This window comes from Podarcis pityusensis (assembly GCF_964106645.2).
Source record: "Podarcis pityusensis genome assembly, chromosome: 4".
Classification (NCBI taxonomy): Eukaryota; Metazoa; Chordata; class Lepidosauria; order Squamata; family Lacertidae; genus Podarcis; species Podarcis pityusensis.
Window position 1 is genome coordinate 37,359,380 of NC_138027.1, and position 17,385 is coordinate 37,376,764.

The window sequence follows — 17,385 nt, forward strand, 5'->3', positions numbered from 1 at the left end:
AAAAAAGAAATAAGAACAATCCAATCTTCTTCCAGTGTCCCTTCCTCCTGGTCCCGGGTTTGTCAGTCCTTTTTATCCCATTAGTCTGGCACATTAACCTGGTGATCTTATATCCGAGGCCTTCAAGTCTCTTCCATGTCCCTTCCGCAGCTCTTCTTCATATTTTCCTTTCACTCGTGGGAACTCCAGCTTGGTAGTGTTTTTGACCCTTTTCAACAAATCAGCCCCTTTCCCATAGTCCAGACTAGACTCCATGTGGTATTTTAAGACATGTTTCAAATTCCCTCCAAAATTGAGAGCCCCCACAGCTCCAAGCATCTGACGGCCCATTGCCAGACTTGGAAAGTCCAAACATCTCTGCATAGGGGGGTCAGCCCAACCCCCCATTTCCAAATCAATCCAAACTTTATCTTTCCAAATCTGGTTTTTTCCAAGTTCATTTATCAGATCCAAAGGCTCATTTTCCTGCAGGGCCAAAAGTTCCTCCCTTTCTGGCGCCCAAGATTCAGCAACATCCTCTTCTCTCAACTGTTCTGTCATGGCACACTTCTGTTTAAGTTCCTGGGTGGGCTCCATATAGTTTCCCACTACCTGTTCAAATGTTCTGGCCGCATTAGTCATCAAATCCGTCTTCTGGCTTAACTGATCCAATAGGGCATTTATTTTGCAGAAAGCACCCAACAGTGCTTCTGAGAACATTGTCCTACAAGGTCACAAGTCCTTTCCCAAGGTTGTAATCTGTGGCAGCTGCAAGCTCCCTAGAATTAGTTACAGTTTCACAGTCCCCCTCTAGGGGGAAAACTTCTGGTTGTTCTTTCTTTTAAGGACAATAGCAACAAAGTTTCTTTTTTTAAGATATTTTGTCAATATTTGTTCCTTTAAAATGCGAAAGGAAACAGTGGAATCACAATGTTACTCTTCTTTTAACTATCTGTCAAAAACATTTGTCTCTGGTCAATGAGCTTCAAACGTCAATTCTGACACCCCACTCCAGGATCAGGATGGTGGAAAGTTAATTTACTTTAAACTCACTTCTGCAGGTTTAAACAGTCCAAAAAAGTTCCCCCTTCTTCTCCTGCTACCGAAGGGGGGTTCAACGATTTTAAATGGTGAAAACCAATCCTTTGAAAGTGATTTTCTAAGCTCTAGTTTACATTGTCTTTGCTTTCTTCTGACTACAAGGAAACGGAAGGCTGACTTCCTGTTTAGACCTTCCCGTTTCAGTACCAAATTAAGGTAAATTTTTAAGTCCAATTCCTTTCTAATCGCCAGTTCTTATTTGAAGTCCAATTGTTCAATTTTTAAGTACTCACGGGTGATTATTTTAGATGCCAAATTGTCCCAGGAAAAAGGCAGCGCTCTCCGGCAACGGCTATGCGGCTTCGCTCCACAGAAAAAGCAATTGACTCACAGCACCGTGCCACTTCCCCCTCTTCGCTTCGGAGCCCATTAGTGGGTTCCTTTGCGGGTTGGGGGGGGCGCTAAGGGTGCCCGCCGAGTCCCACGGTCACAGGCTTCATCCGCCTATGATTTCTAAAAGGGTCCCCGCTTCGCCGCAGCGGAAAAGACCCGTTTCGCGCGGAGCTGGTCCCTCCGGTTCAGAGGGAGTCCGCCATTGCCGATGGCGCCACCCCGGAAGTCTGAAAGTCTGTTTTCAGGATGGAATGGGCGGTTTACACAATATCTCCCAAGCATCCTCTGGTGTTCTGGAGCCCAAGTGATTCCTTGGTATTTGGGGGGAGTTTCAGGTTTTGAAGCAAGCCAGATCAAGACTGCAGCATTAGTGGCATAAGTCTCACACCAAAGCTGACCAAACTCTGCTTAGTGCATGTAATCCTGCCCGCCATGTGGCAGTGTCAGGTGTGAAGAAGGCTCATTTTGCAGCTTGCATTGTATCCTCTAGGAGCCGTCCAGCAGAGTTCTTTTGGATGTTCTAGAGATTACTGACCCCCTCTGTGTAATTTCAATGCTGTAATTTCATATAATCCTAGAATTATAGAGTTGGAAGTGATACCAGAGGTCATCTAGTTCAATCCCCAGCAATTCAGGAATCATAACTAAAGCATCCTTGACAAGCGGCCATCCAACCTCTATTTAAAAACCTCCAATGAGGAAAAGTTCTTCCTGATGTTTAGTCACAATCTCCTTTCTTGCAATTTGAATCCATTGGTTTGTGTCCTCCCTTCTAGAACAGCAGAAACAAGTTTGCTCCATCTTCCATGTGATAGCCCTTTAGATATTTGAAAAATGGCTATCATATCACCTCTGAATTTCCTCTTTGCCAGGCTAAACATGCCCATCTCCTTCAACCACTTCCCACAAGGCTTAGTTTCCAGATCTTTTCTAATCTTGGTTGCCCGCTGCACATGTTCCAGCTTTGAAATTTACCACAATTCATGCACCTTTCTTCAAAATTCTTGCAGATACTTTGCCCCCTCCAACTCCAGCTCCAAATTGGCTTAAAATAAAATTTCATGACAATGTTAACATTCAGCTTTATTTATTGCAAAATTCGTATCCTGCCAAGTAACTGACTCTTGCAGCAGCTAGTACTAATTTAAAATAGGAAATTAAAAATACAAGAATTACAGATACAAGTAGGTAGCTGTGTTGGTCTGCCGTAGTCGAAACAAAATAAAAAAAATTCCTTCCAGTAGCACCTTAGAGACCAACTACCGTAAGTTTGTTACTGGTATGAGCTTTCGTGTGCATGCACACTTCTTGTGCAAACTGCAAACAAGAGAGAGCGAAAAGGTCTGAAAAAGCAATGCAGCTGCCCTCCAAGTAATATCTTGGCCTGCTTTCCTGACCACAGAGGTTTTTCTAAATGAGTAGCCAGCCAGCCAAAGGAAAAGGCCTAGTTGCCTCCCTTGCAAGGGTGGAGTGGGTCAGGTCACAGAGGCCAAAGATGACAAGTACCCAGGTTCTACTCAAGTCAACTTTCTGGCAGCAACTGCTAGTCAACCTGTCACCAGGGATCTTGAGGTTATGAAACTGGCATTGTTTTTGTGTGCATGTGTGAGTGAAGTGGTTTTGCACAGAGAAAGCTTCCCGTCTGCCAGCGTAGTTGCTAAAGCCATTTCCATCAGTGAGCTGTCAACATATAGTTTCCTGTTCCCCTCTGAGAGTCTGATTAAGCTCTTAGAGTTCATCCTTGCCTGTTTTACTCCATGCTGTGCACCTGCATGAAGCTGAAGCCGGGAGTTATTTTACTGCTTGGTGAAAAATAAGCAAAAGCCTGTCACATCAGTTTTTCATGCTGAAACGATCCGGCAAATTGCCTTCCTTGCTCAGAAAGCCTGCTTGTTCATGATCTTTTGTAACACAAAATGTCACTCAAACAGTTGCCACTGCCCCCTGTCCCTGTCAGAATATCAGGACTATTCTATACAAAATTATCATTGTTTGATACAGTGGTGCCTCGCAAGACGAAATTAATTCGTTCCGCAAGTCTCTTCGTCTTGCGAGTTTTTCGTCTTGCGATGCACGGTTTCCCATAGGAATGCATTGAAAATCAATTAATGCGTTCCTAGGGAAACCGCCTTCAGACCAGGTCCGGGGACAGTCTGTCCCCGGACCTCTTCTGAAGGCTGGGGGGGGGACAAGGGCTTTTCTTCCCACCCCCAGCATTTTAAAAAACCCCAGGACAGCGGAGGACTTCTCCGCTGTCCGGGCGATCTTAAAATGCTGGCGGGCGGCATTTTAAAATCGCCCCGGACAGCGGAGGACTTCTCCGCTGTCCGGGGCGATTTAAAAGCCCCTGGGAAGGCAGGCAGGGGGGACAAAGACTTTTGCCCCCCGCCAGCCTTCAGAAGAGGTCCTGGACCTCTTCTGAAGGCGGGCGGGGGGCGAAAGTCTTTGCTCCCCCCGCCTGCCTTCAAAAGCCCTCCGGGACAGCGGAGAAACGCACTGTGTTTCTCCGCTCTCCCGGGAAGGCAGGCAGGGGGGAACAAAGACTTTCGCCCCCCGCCCGCCTTCAGAAGGTGTTCCCTCCCCGTCGCCCGGCTTCGGAACGATGCTCCGAAGCCGGGCGGCGGGGGCAGGTGTTCCCACCCCGCCGCCCGGCTTCGGAGCACCGTTCCGAAGCCCGGCAGTGGCGGGAAGAGGCGTTCCCGCCCCACCGCCCGGCTTCGGAGCATCGTTCCGAAGCCCGGCAGTGGCGGGAAGAGGCGTTCCCGCCCCACCGCCCGGCTTCGGAGGAGGTCCGAGGACAGTGGGGAAGACGCGCTGCGCTTCCCCGCTGTCCCGGATATTTCCCTATGGGCTGTCGTCTTGCGAAGCAAGCCCATAGGGAAATTCGTCTTGCGAAGCGCCTCCAAAACGGAAAACCCTTTCGTCTAGCGGGTTTTCCGTCTTGCGAGGCGTTCGTCTTGCGAGGTACCACTGTACATTATTCTGTAATGCAGATATATTGGAATGTCCCCCAGGAGCAGACATTTACAGGATATATCCCTTGCTGAGGTTTTTTTTTCTTCATGAGATAGGATTTTTGTCAAGAGGAAGAAATTGTACTTTACTGTTATGGGCTGTTGCATTTTACTTCAACGGGAATGCATATTTTCTAGGCTTTGTTTAAACAGACGGTTGGTACAAACTGTTGCATATAATATCAGATGCATATTTTCACTTGTTTGTTCAATGCGGATTATAGGGTTAATTTGGAAGCCTAGCAAATGCTGAGAGTTTCAGCTATCAAGGCAATGAAACGCCATTGTGGAAGTGCAAGATGGCTCATATCTTGGCTTCAGGGGTTCTGTGACACTGAGTGGAGCATATGATTGACAAGTGGAGACTGTATCTTGGGATAGCCAGCCTGGAGACAAGCAGTTTTGATGTGGTACAAGGAAGAAAGGCTGCTACTCAAGAGTAAGATTCTCCTGAGAGCCTGGTTGAGTTTATGGACTGTTTCATCCAGGGCTATTGGATTGCTCCAAAAGGGAATGTGCTAGTTTCCTGCAACTTATGCATTGCATTATCTGTCTTTTCCATCTTGGTGAACTATTTTCTAGTTTCCTAAACCTGGGGTTGCTTCTCTGTATTTTAACACCTTCATGCCTGGAAGCCATAACCTATTCTACCTTGCAAAGCTTCAGAGGAGCTCAGGAAGGCTGATCGATGAAGGGGAAGCCTAGGAGAAAACCCACCCCCCTTTATCCAGGGGCAGCAAATTCTTTTAAAGATGGGGCTGAGCAGAGAGGTACACTCTGTGCTACCTGGGAACAGGCTTCCTCAAATGGCAGCGGACCTGGTGGGGGCCGAGAGGTGACTGCCATTCAACCCAGACTTCAAGTGAATGAGAATCTTTTGGAATTGTGTGCCATACTCTTCCAAGAAAAATCCAAAACATAGCGTGAAATGGTTTTGACCGCATTCTCACTTTCAGAACTTCAGGGGACCACCCCCTCCTCCTGCAGTATGCTTATATTCCAAGCGGTGGCGATATATCTCAATCTGCCAGGCCACTCCACCACTGACCTACATGTTGAAATTCTTCTACAAAGGAGTTATTCTTCTACAGAGTGTAGCTTAGCTGAACAAAGCTAGGAGGCTGCTGTGGTGAATTGACACAGTGTTTATCTTGCATACATCTCACCTTTCGACGAAATCCCTCCTTTCACCCTCCACAATATCTGAAACCCACTGCTTGTTTTCTACACCCTCATGCGCTGTTGGTGTTGTTGATTATAGCCTCTTGAAACCTCTAGATGGCACTGTAACTCTGCCTAATGCAAAGGCACGGGCAGCAACAATATCAGTTTTAAAACGTTCCTTTCCCCCAGCGGATAAAGAAATCAAAGCCACTCAGTGATATGCTTCTAACTCCTGATATACTGTTCTGTATTGGGCAAGTACTGCAATCATTTGATTTATATATTATTAATAGGATTTTGTGCCACGATACTCATGTATGCTTGATGGAGAATATGGAAGCAATTCCTAAGCGATAAATAAGGGCATAATTGTTGGTGCGTGAATAAACAAGCAATTCACTTCAAGGAAGTGTGCAAAAAACTGCTAATATTTCGTTTTCATCTTAATATCAAAAGTTGGTCTGTGTTGAGCAGCAGAGTTCATAACCATATGTTCCATTCAGGGTATTGGGTGGGGCTGTCCCCTGGTGCTCAGTGCAGGGCAAAAGGACATTCTTCAAATTCTAGAGAACCTCTTAATATAATGCTCCATATTTATAAGCTATCTGTCTGCACAGCATGCACACCTCCTGAATTACTTTGCTTCCCCAAGTAGAAGAAGGGAAAGGAGTAGACTGTGATTTAGAAACCTGTTATCTTATACAAGAGCAAGGCTCACCAGTGCATCTTCCCTCAAGGAATGGGATTGCTGGCTGAGACTGATGGGATTCTTAGACCAAAACGCTGGGTTGGTTCTCAATGACTAGGCTTGTTTAGAACAGGAAGCAGGATTAAGCCCCACACCAAGAGTGTGGTCCAGTACTAAAATGTAACCACTGCGACTAGTGGACAATCATTCATGGCGTGCTGCAGATTGGCACTACACAGGCAAATTCAAATTCCCACATCCCCTTTCTGAAAAAGAACAGAGAGCAATATAATCTTCCCATCAGTCATTTCACTCTTTGATCGGATGTTTACCAAAGCAAGTAAGCAGTACTGATGAAATAATGCTCCTGCTGCGATGTCATCAGGAGTGTTTCTGTAACAGCCCCATGGGAACATATATTGCTATCTAATTAAGGCTTATTTTTCAGCTATCAGACAGACAAATTTGTTTCTAAGTGCAGCTAGCTGCTGCTGAATCGGAAGCCTGTGAGATTTAAAATGAATTATATGCTACAGAGAGGGGAAGAGATAATAGGGAAGATCCAGTGCAATATCACACAGACATAGCTTGCTTAAACTGTGAACCCAGTCCAGAGAAATGCTGCAGTCGTATGCAGATTTACACGGGAAATAGTCCCATCGGATTCAGTGAGGCTTACTTCTGAGCAGACATGTCTAGAGTTGCACTCAAAGTTGCATTGCTGTTGGCATCAGGGGACATCTTCATCATAGCTAACTTGTTCCATTCATTTCAATGGAATTCAAGGTCCATTCATACTCTGGCTTGGGGCATTTGTCTCTTGTATGTGACCCTGATGGCCATCTTTCTTGAAAATGGGCATCATATATTCATTCACTCAGAAGAACCAGAGTTTTGTGGAAAGTGCATTTGCTTACTATTCACTCAGCAAAGGAAAAGGACCTTCCATTTTCGGTATTTATGTTTCCTTGTTGACAACAAAGGAAACTGCCTTATACCAGGTCATATTATTTGCACATATAGATCAGTATAGTTGCTTCTTGAATGGCAGCAGTTCCCCAGGGTTTCCGACAAAGAGTGATTTCTCCAATCACTTACTAACTTACCCTTCTCACTTGGGTTGCAGGTCCAACCCCCTGCAATACAGGAATCACATCTGAAGAACCCCTGACAGATGGCCACCCAAACTCTGTTTAGAAATCTCCACTGAAAGTGAGTCCATCACCTTCTACTGTAGTCCATTCCACTGTCAGGCAGCTCTTACTGCCAGAAAGTTCCTCTAAAAGTTTAATCAGAATCTACTTCCTTGGAATTTTAAATCCATTGGTTCGTGTCCCAACCACTGGAACAGCAGAAAACAAGTTTGTTCCATCTTCCGCCAGCCCTTCAGATATTTGAATATGGCTATCATATCACTTCTCAGTTTTCTCTTTTCCAGGCTAAACGTCCCCCAACTCTCTCAACCATTCCTCATAAGATTTGGTTTCCTTGATCATCTCCCTTGAATGGTTGTGGACTCTCCTCCCTTGGAGGTTTTTAAGCAGAGGTTGGATGGTCATCTGTCATGGATGCTTTAGCTGAGACTCCTGCATTGCAGGGGGTTGGACTAATTTACCCTCGGAGTCCCTTCCAACTCTACAATTCTATGATCTTGGTCACCTTCCTCTGCACACGTTCCAGCTTGTCAATATCCTTCTTAAATTGTGGTGCCCAGAACTGGGCACAGTACTCCAGTTGTGGTCTGACAAAGGCAGAATAGAATGGGACTATTCCTTCCCTTGATCTGGACACTATGCTTCTGTTGATGCAGCCTAAAATAGCATTAGCTTTCATTCTCTTTTATTTCTGGTGCATCACACTTTTTCCTTTATGGAACAATAATAATCACATTTTAGACGTGTCCAGCACACACAGTAAAAATGCCTATGATTGGGCAGGCTTCATCCACTCTGAAGCGGCTACTGTGCCTGAAAATTTCACCCACTTCCATCAATAGGAAAAAAGTGAAAGTATAAAAATAAATTTAAAAATCCCTAATAGTAAAAGTGTTGAGAGGAATGAAGGAGACCAGTTAGGCTGCCTCTGAATTGGCTATTTTATAAAGTGCTGAATTGTGTGAACCAAATCTTGTACTCCAGGGAACACCCTTAGTAGTTGATAAACTGTTTTTTGAAAAGACAATTTACATAGCACTATTTTCAAGTTGGATCATCCTTTCCTAATATTAATGTCCACAGCCAAGTGTGATAACAAACCACCACAGTTCTGCTGCTGACTGTTTCTGTGCAAATGCTCATTAGATCCATTACCTAATTAGCTAGTGCATTAGCACTGAAAGCCTTTTGTGTACATATGCAATACTTTCTGTATAATGGTTGTACAAGGCAAATTGGAACGATGTCATATCTGGGCGATGTTCCTAATTAAAAGGCTTTCTATAACCCAAACATTGTAATTGCTGTGTACTTACAATGTGGTCTCTATGACTATTCTTTTTTTAAAAAAATATGTACATCCACAAAATGAAATTTCAAATGCTTTAATTGAGACAATAAATGCCTTAGGGAGGCCAACCACTAGAACCCAATCCCCTAGAAAAGATGTGTGGTACAAGGTAGAGGACATACATACAAGACTCAAATATAGGCTGTGTACACATTACTAAACTGTTCATTTGCTCAATTCACCTCAAAGCTGGTTTCAAGGGGAAACGTATAAAAGCTTAGTATTCCCAAAAAATGACAAGGTAAAAAAAAAAAAGCACGCCTCGACATTCCATTGTTGCACTCATAACCTAGGTTTAAGGTGCCTTTTAGCTCCTAGCTTTCATATCTCAGTTTCTAACACTCGGGCTGGGCCTCTTTAAACATGCTTAGTGTGATATCAGCTCTTGTATAACATTCAGTCAATTTGGACATTGGTAGGAAAAGGGATAAAATCATTCTACCCTGTGTCAACACTTTTGAGAATATAACACAGTGGTTTTGCTCATCTCTGCATTTGATAAAATGTTTTTCACTTGTACAAATATGACTTTATTTTGTGCTCACAAGCAATTGTTTCTAATTCATTCAACAATGGGTTAACTGGAACACACCAACATCCTTATTTGGACATGTACTACGAAAGCTGACTTTCAGTACTGGTTTCCTGTTTCCAATTCGTATCTAGCTTCCGTCACATAAAATCTCTTTTTTTTAACACCTTCATGCAGATTTTGGGTTCTAAGTCTAAAACGACTTAGAATTACTATTTAGAAAACAACCCAATCTCAGCCAGAACCCTTGATGAATGGAGTTCTGCTCAAAACATTATTACAAAGTAGATCAGCGTCATATCAGCGCGTTGAAGTTTTTATTGCCTTTCCATTTCAAGTAATGGTTCCCTTGTCACAAGGGCTTAATAGAGGGCATCTTTTAGCTTGACAGCATGATTGATATAATCTGCATCATAACTCAAGAACAGATATGCAAATCAGAAATATTTCTTGAAGCAGTGAACTGGCATCTAGGTCTGCAGGATGAAGCCTGTGAATACACGGCCATTCGCTGTTTTGCCAAACGCAATAGTTCTTTCGGATTCAGGGGCGATAACACTAGTGGAGAGTAGTTCTGTCCTTTTATTAAGTAGCAAGCTTGAATACAGAATAAATGGCAGTGAAACAGTCTTAAAGCATAATAACAGAGCACAAACAAGATAAAATACTTTCCCATTCAGTTATTCAGAGCTCCAAGGAATGTGAACAGAGAGACTAAAGCTGGCTAGTACACAGCCCTCTCCAAGTCAGGGCCTACACTGAAGCCCAAAACATTAGATCCCATCAGGGAGATTTATATACCTGAGAGCCCGAGTGGCTATGTGATGGCTGGCATATTATCTCTCCTGTTCCAGAAGCCATTATTGGGATGGTATGAGGATGTTACATCACCTGCAAGGTGAGCTAGGCTAATAAACAGGGGCCAAAACAAATACAATACCTTGTTATGCAGATGCAATAGTTACAACATACAGAGCGCAACAGGCTGAATGGTAATGTTTGTAACAAATTTCTTTACTGGTTACTTCCTGCAAGTTGGTCACCGCACTTTTAGAACGTGGTTATCCACGTACGGTGGTGTCCGCAGCCATACAGAGAACTAAAACTAAGGATAGATCCACACTTTTAAAAACCCAGACTGACATTCATGAGAACATCAAGAGAATCCATTCTTCCTTAGAATTTAGTCACATGATGAGAGACATTGAGAGAATAGTGAAACGCCACTGGCATATCTTAAAAGAGATTCCTGGTTGCGAGGTCGCTCCACTCTTCGGCAAAAGACACACTAGATCCCTTTGAGATATACTGGTACACACTGATCTATTAAACAGACTTTAATAACAGCCCCGAGAGGTTTTTTTCAAGTGCGGACACTGCGTTGCATGCAGATATGCACTTCCAGTAAAAGAGTTCGCCAACAGTGAGGGTTTTAAATTCACCATACGATCATTTGCCACATGTGCTACTGCATGCACTGTATCTATATATAAAAAATGCAAATGTGGTTTATTATACGTGGGACAAACCACAAGACCAATCCAGGATATCGGAACATCATTCTAGGATCAGAAATAGAATTGTGGATGCTCCTCTGGTATCCCATTTCATCCAAAAATCACACACTGAGGATGTCCTGGCATTGTTTGTACTTTGGACCTATCAAGGACCTCTTAAAAATGCAGGAAGGAAAGCAGATTTGTTTTCCTACTCAACACTCTTCATCCTTTAGGTTTAAATACTGAATTGGACTATACCTGCTTCTTATAATGACATATCCCATACAAGCTATGTAAAATATATATTATATAAGAGCTCTGCCTGTGGCACACCATTGTGGTCATATTCCTTTAAGATTACATTTAGGTTAATTATCTATACCTGTCTCATCACCTGTTTTGCTTATTAATGGTGTATTGAGACTCATTGGCCATTACTATTGAGAATCGTCCAAGAATCATTGCTTACGTAATCTGTTACACACTTTGATGGTATGTACAACCTCTGTATCTTCTAATGCTTGATAATGCTTAATAATGTATTAACTCTATTTTTTAGTCAGGATGTAACAGATTTATATTTGTAATTTCTACATGTCAAATATTAATCATTGTATTACCAGGTGTTTATATTTATATTATATAGAACTATTAACAGCTGAGGAAGCCCTTCGGGGCAAAACAAGGAAATATCCGGAAACCTTCTTCTACCCAACCCAGCTGCCTGAGCCAGCCTGCCTGTGTCTGCTACCTATGCTAGCCAGCCTCATCAGCTGTATTGTCTGTGACATTCCAGGGACCTTTCCTTAACCACATTTGAGGACTGTGTAATATATGAACTCAAACAAGAATGTATTAAGAAAGGAAGAAATAGATCTGCATTGGATTTAATTCAATAGGTTATATACCTTGCTTAAGGATTGTATATGGTGTACATCCTGGACTTGATTCGTATGTTAGGAAGTAACCAGTAAAGAAATTTGTTACAAACATTACTATTCAGCCTGTTGTGCTCTATATGTTGTAACTAATAAACAGGGGCCAACATAATTCATTGTTTTTAAACGAGTTGTAAGGGTATTGGGTGGGATGTGCCTGGCAGGAGAGGAGTGGGGAAGAGCCGGGGGAGCCCGAATTGCAGTGGTTCCGGGTAGGGGGAGGTATGATGTGGGAAGAGACGCAGACCAGGTAAGGACCACATGGCCCAGGTAGTTAGTGACTGTGCCATATGCCAGCTCCTCCTCTATTATAGGGAATTGCAGTTGTCATATCAGCCAGCCCTCAGGTCTGTGACTGCTGCTGTTAAATGCCAGGTCAGCCCAGGAAAAAAATTAACTCATCCATCATCTGGTTATGGATGAAGAGGCTGATATGACATGTATCAGTGAAACCTGGCTGGGTGAACAGGGTGGAGTTGGTGTCACCCAGCTGTGCCCACCTGCAGCACCATGCCAGACTCAAGGGTCGGGGAGGGGCAGTTGCTATGATCTGTAGAGATTCTCAATCTCCAGGCTCTCTGTCCAGTTGGGAGGGAAACCAGAGTGTGTGTTCCTGGCATTGGGCAATCAGAACTGATTAGAGATTCCGCTGGTTTACTGCCCGCCTCGCTGCCCAGCAGTCTCCCTACCTGAACTGATAGAGCTGGTCTCGGAGACAGTGTTGAGGACTCTCAGACTTCAACATCCATGCCGAGGCAGCTGGCTCTGGGGCGGCTCAGGACTTCATGGCCACCATGACAACCATGGGGCTGTCCCAACATGTTACCAGCCCAATGCACAAGGCAGACCACACTCTGGACCTTGTTTTCTCGACTGGGCAAGAAGGGGGTGATTTGAAGGTGAGGGACATTGTCATCAGTCCCTTGTCATGGTCAGATCACTTCCTGTTGAGATTTAGTATGTCAGCACCATTTCCCCTCCGCAGAGGTAGAGGACCTATTAGGAAGGTCTGCCCTCGGAGGCTGATGGATCCAGTGGGATTCCAAACAGTACTGGGGGATTTTCCGGCTGATACGACTGGTGCTCCTGTCGAAGCCCTGGCCAATGGCCAACCTCTGGAACATCAAAATGGTGTCAATACACAATCGCCCCTGAGTGCCTTCTCCCACTTTGTGAAGCCCGATTGGCCCCCTGGTATACTCCAGAGCTTAGGGCAAAGAAACAAGCTGGGAAACGTCTTGAATGCAAGTTCAAGATCCAAATGAATGCAACTGAAGACTCGTAAGGGCTCATTATCAAGTCTACCTAGTGGCAGTGAAGGCAACAAAGAAGGCATACTTTTCTGCCTCCATTGCATCCTCATTACGTCATCTGGCAGAGCTTTTCCGGGTTGTATGGGGCACAGGCTGGCCCAAAGGAGGTGATAGAACCAACAGTAGCTCACTGTGACTTGCTTGCAAAGCATTTTGAGGATAAAATTGCTTGCATCCCCCAAGACCTTGACTCTGCTGTTATAGCAGATGAATCTCACGGGATGTTCAGAGTACTGTCTAGTCTTGTTGTGTCGGATGAGTTTCAGATGGTAAGTCTCGAGGATGTGGACAAGGTGCTTGGATCAGTCAGGGCAACCAGTTGCTCTCTAGACCCTTGCCCCTCTTGGCTGATAAAAAACAGCAGGGAGGGAACAGCTGACTGGATTAGGGAAGTGATCAATGCCTCTTTATGAGAGAGGGTGGTCCCTGCCTGTTTGAAGGAGGCAGTGGTAAAACCGCTCCTTAAGAAACCTTCCCTGTATTCAGAAAACCTAACTACCAGCCAGTTGCTAATCTCCCTTTCTTGGGCAAGGTTCTGGAGTGAGTGGTAGCAGTCCAGATCCAGGTGCTTTTGGGAGAAACTGAATTTCTGGATCCATTTCAATTGGGGTTTAGGCCTGGTTTTGGCATAGAAACTGCCCTGGTCGCCCTGTACCTCTGTCGAGAGAGGGACAAGGGAAACATCCCTGTTAATTCTTCTTGACCTCTCAGCGGCTTTCAATACTATCGACCATGGTATCCTTCTGGAGTGACTCACTGAACTAGGGTTGGGTGGCACCACTTTGTGATGGTTCCAGTCCTACTTGGATGGTAGTTCCCAGAGGATGTTACTTGGGAAGTTTTTTTTTTTAAAAAAAAGGTACAGACTTTATATCAGATATATATATATAAAAGAGGAATTGTAATCTATGCTAATCCAAAATTAGATCCGAAACTATTATTTAAGGATGAAGGTAGAATTGTGGTTTAAATAGCATATGAAAGAAAGGAAATTATTATAATAGGAATTTATGCTCCAAATGAAAGGCAGAATTTTATAAATTACTGGAGGAAAGAATGCTGGACTATAGTAATGAAAAGATAGCACTATTAGGTGACTTCAGTTGAGTAACTCTATTAGAACTAGATAGAACAGTAAGAGAAAAAGAATCTAAAGAAGGAAGACCACCACTGATCTTCTTCCAACTGGTGGAGAACCTTAACTTAGAGGATGTTTGAAGACTTAAACACCCAAACGAGAAAGAATTTACTCACTTCTCAGATGCAAAACAACCAGCAGTGAGAATAGTTGTGATATGGATGTCAAGTAATTTAATATTTCAAGTAATTTAAAGTTTCACAAAATATTTCAAAGATCTTTATCAATCAAGAAAAGAAGATGACGAGAAAATAGAAAAATATCTAAGTGAAAGTAAATTTTCAAAAATCACAAATGATAAAATTGAATATTTAAATTCACCTATAACAATGATGGAAATTCACCAAGCAATCTCCCGCTCCATCAATTAGTAATAGGAAGATATTCTGTCTGCTGTACGCCAATGATGTGGTGCTCCTATCACTCTCCCGATTAGCTCTTAATAATCTGCTCACAGCTTTCAGTTGGTATTGCAAGCAGGAAGAGCTTGTCGTGAATTATTCCAAGACCAAAATTTTGGTCTTTGGGATGGGGGTTGGCCAAGGTTTTGGAAATGGTATAGGTGCAATTTACTCAGAACAAAAGGCTAAATTAATTGTAAATAATGTAGTGATGGAAGAATTTAAGATAGAGAAAGGAACACGACAAGGTTGCCCAATCTCCCCATTGCTTTTTATATCTGTCTTGGAGGTTCTCTTAAACAGATTAGAAGGGACCAAATGGTTAAAGGTATACAAGTCGGAGCTAAACAGTACAAATTGAAAGCATTTGCCGATGATTTGGTATTGACATTACAGGAGCCAGAATCTAGTACCAAAAGAGTACTGGAATTGATTCAAGAATTTGGTCAGGTTGCGGGTTTTAAGATGAATAAGATGAAAACTAAGGTTTTAGAGAAAAATCTAACAGGGATTGAAAGAGAGAGGTTTCAGAAGGAGACAGGATTAACATTGGTCAAGAAAGTGAAATACCTAGGGGTCAATATGACTGCTAAAAATGTGAATTTATTTAAGGATAACTATGAAAAATGCTGGTTGGAAGTGAAAAAGGATTTAGAAATATGGTCAAATTTGAAGTTATCATTGCTAGGCCAAATTGCTGCGATAAAAATGAATGTATTGCCAAGGATGCTGTTTCTGTTCCAAACATTGCAAATTTTGGATAAAATGGATTGTTTCAAGAAGTGGCAGAGAGATATTTCTAGATTTGTCTGGCAGGGCAAGAAGCCTCGAATAAAATTTAAGATATTAACTGATGCTAAAGAAAGAGGTGGATTTGCCCTGCCAGACCTTAAACTTTATTATGAATTGGCCGCGTTTTGCTGGCTGAGAGAATGGCTGCTTCTTGAAAATACTGACGTGTTGGACCTAGAAGGTTTTAGCAATGTATTTGGGTGGCATGCATATTTGTGGTATGATAAGGTTAAAGCACATAAAACGTTTAAAAAACATATTGTCAGAAAAGTACTGTTTAATGTCTGGATAAGATATAAGGATTTGCTTGAAAATAAAACCCCAAGGTGGCTGTCACCAATGGAAGCGAAGGCTCAGAAAAAGCTCAATATGGAGGCCAATTGGCTGAAATATTGGGAAATTTTGGAACAAGAGGGAGACAGATTAAAATTGCAGAGTTTTGAAAAACTAAAAAATAGAGTGCGAGATTGGCTCCATTATTACCAAATAATGGAGGTGTACAATTTGGATAAAAAAATTGGCTTCCAGGTGGAAAAATCAAAATTGGAAACAGAACTGTTAGATCCCAAAACTAAGAACTTGTCAAGAATGTATAACTTGCTGTTGAAATGGAATACTCAGGATGAAACGGTGAAATCAACTATGATTAAATGGGCACAAGATGTAGGACATAATATTATGATGGCTGACTGGGAACAGTTATGGACCACAGGTATGATGTTTACGGCATGTAATGCCCTAAGAGAGAATATAGTGAAAATGATCTACAGGTGGTACATGACACCAGTCAAGCTTGCAAAAATGTATCATTTGCCCGATAATAAATGTTGGAAATGTAAAGAGACTGAAGGCACATTTTTTCACCTTTGGTGGACGTGCCCAAGGATTAAGACATTCTGGGAGACGATTTACAATGAAATGAAAAAGGTATTTAAATATACCTTTCTGAAGAAACCAGAGGCCTTTCTCCTGGGCATGGTCGGCCAATTGGTGCCAAAAAAAGATAGAACTTTTTTTATGTATGCCACAACAGCAGCAAGAATACTCATCACGAAGTATTGGAAGACACAAGATCTACCCACCCAGGAAGAATGGCAGATGAAGGTGATGGATTACATGGAACTGGCGGAAATGACTGGCTGAATCCAAGACCAGGGAGAAGAGTTGGTGGAAGAAGATTGGAAGAAATTTAAAGTTTATTTACAGAAACATTGTAAAATTAAGGAATGTTAGAAGGATGTTGGAATGAAATAATGCGGTTTTAGCAGAAATGCTATAAAGGATTAAGAAAAAATAGATTGCTAAATGGTGAAGGAGGGAAAGTAAAGTTACATTATATTAAGATAAAATAGAGGACAAAAACTGGAAAAGATGGAAAGGATTTGCTGAAATAGCTAATTGAACTAGAATACAAAAAAGAGGTGTGAGGAGGTCAAGGAAATAAGTAAATGAAAGATAAGTTATGGGAAGATTCATTGTATTTTTTCCTTTTTTTCTCTTTCTTGTTTCTTTTTTTTTATTATTGTGATGTGATATTTTGTATTTCTTAAATATGCTGGTTTTTTTTAATTTTTTCTTTTTGTAACTCTTCAAAATTCAATAAATATTATTTTAAAAAACAAACAAACAAAATTTTGGTCTTTGGGAAGCGTAGCCCCACTTTCAAATGGAAAATGGACCAGCAGAATCTTGAGCAGATTCGCACCTTTAGGTATCTGGGAGTTCTTTTCACTGAGAAGCTATCATGGAAGGGACACATTGAGGCTGTGAAACTCAAAGCACAGAAAGCTTGTGGGGCATTGATGAAATTCTATTTTATGGTGGGTAGCCAGTTACTAGAACCTGTGTTGAAAATCTATGCCAGTAAAGTGGCTTCCCAGATGCTTCATAAAGTAGCAATATGGGGCATGGATCCAAATGCTAACAAAGCCTTAGAAATAGTGTAGAGTAAATTCCTCAGGAAAGTGCTCTCGCTCCCCAATGGGACC

At 42.5% G+C, this 17,385-nt stretch overlaps 3 long non-coding RNA genes across 3 annotated transcripts; 2 read left to right on the forward strand and 1 right to left on the reverse strand.

The window, feature by feature from the left end:
* The first annotated feature begins 3,406 nt into the window (after positions 1–3,406).
* Positions 3,407–4,390, forward strand: LOC308476020. Its single transcript, XR_013985644.1, has 2 exons — positions 3,407–3,983; positions 4,170–4,390. It is a non-coding gene; the product is annotated as an uncharacterized lncRNA (long non-coding RNA).
* A 2,930-nt stretch (positions 4,391–7,320) lies between these two features.
* On the forward strand, positions 7,321–13,907 carry LOC308475654. Its single transcript, XR_013985345.1, has 2 exons — positions 7,321–7,491; positions 11,462–13,907. It is a non-coding gene; the product is annotated as an uncharacterized lncRNA (long non-coding RNA).
* LOC308475665 lies at positions 8,803–12,482 on the reverse strand. Its single transcript, XR_013985357.1, has 2 exons — positions 12,443–12,482; positions 8,803–9,913 (listed from the first exon to the last, which is right to left on the reverse strand). It is a non-coding gene; the product is annotated as an uncharacterized lncRNA (long non-coding RNA).
* Positions 13,908–17,385: the final 3,478 nt, after the last annotated feature.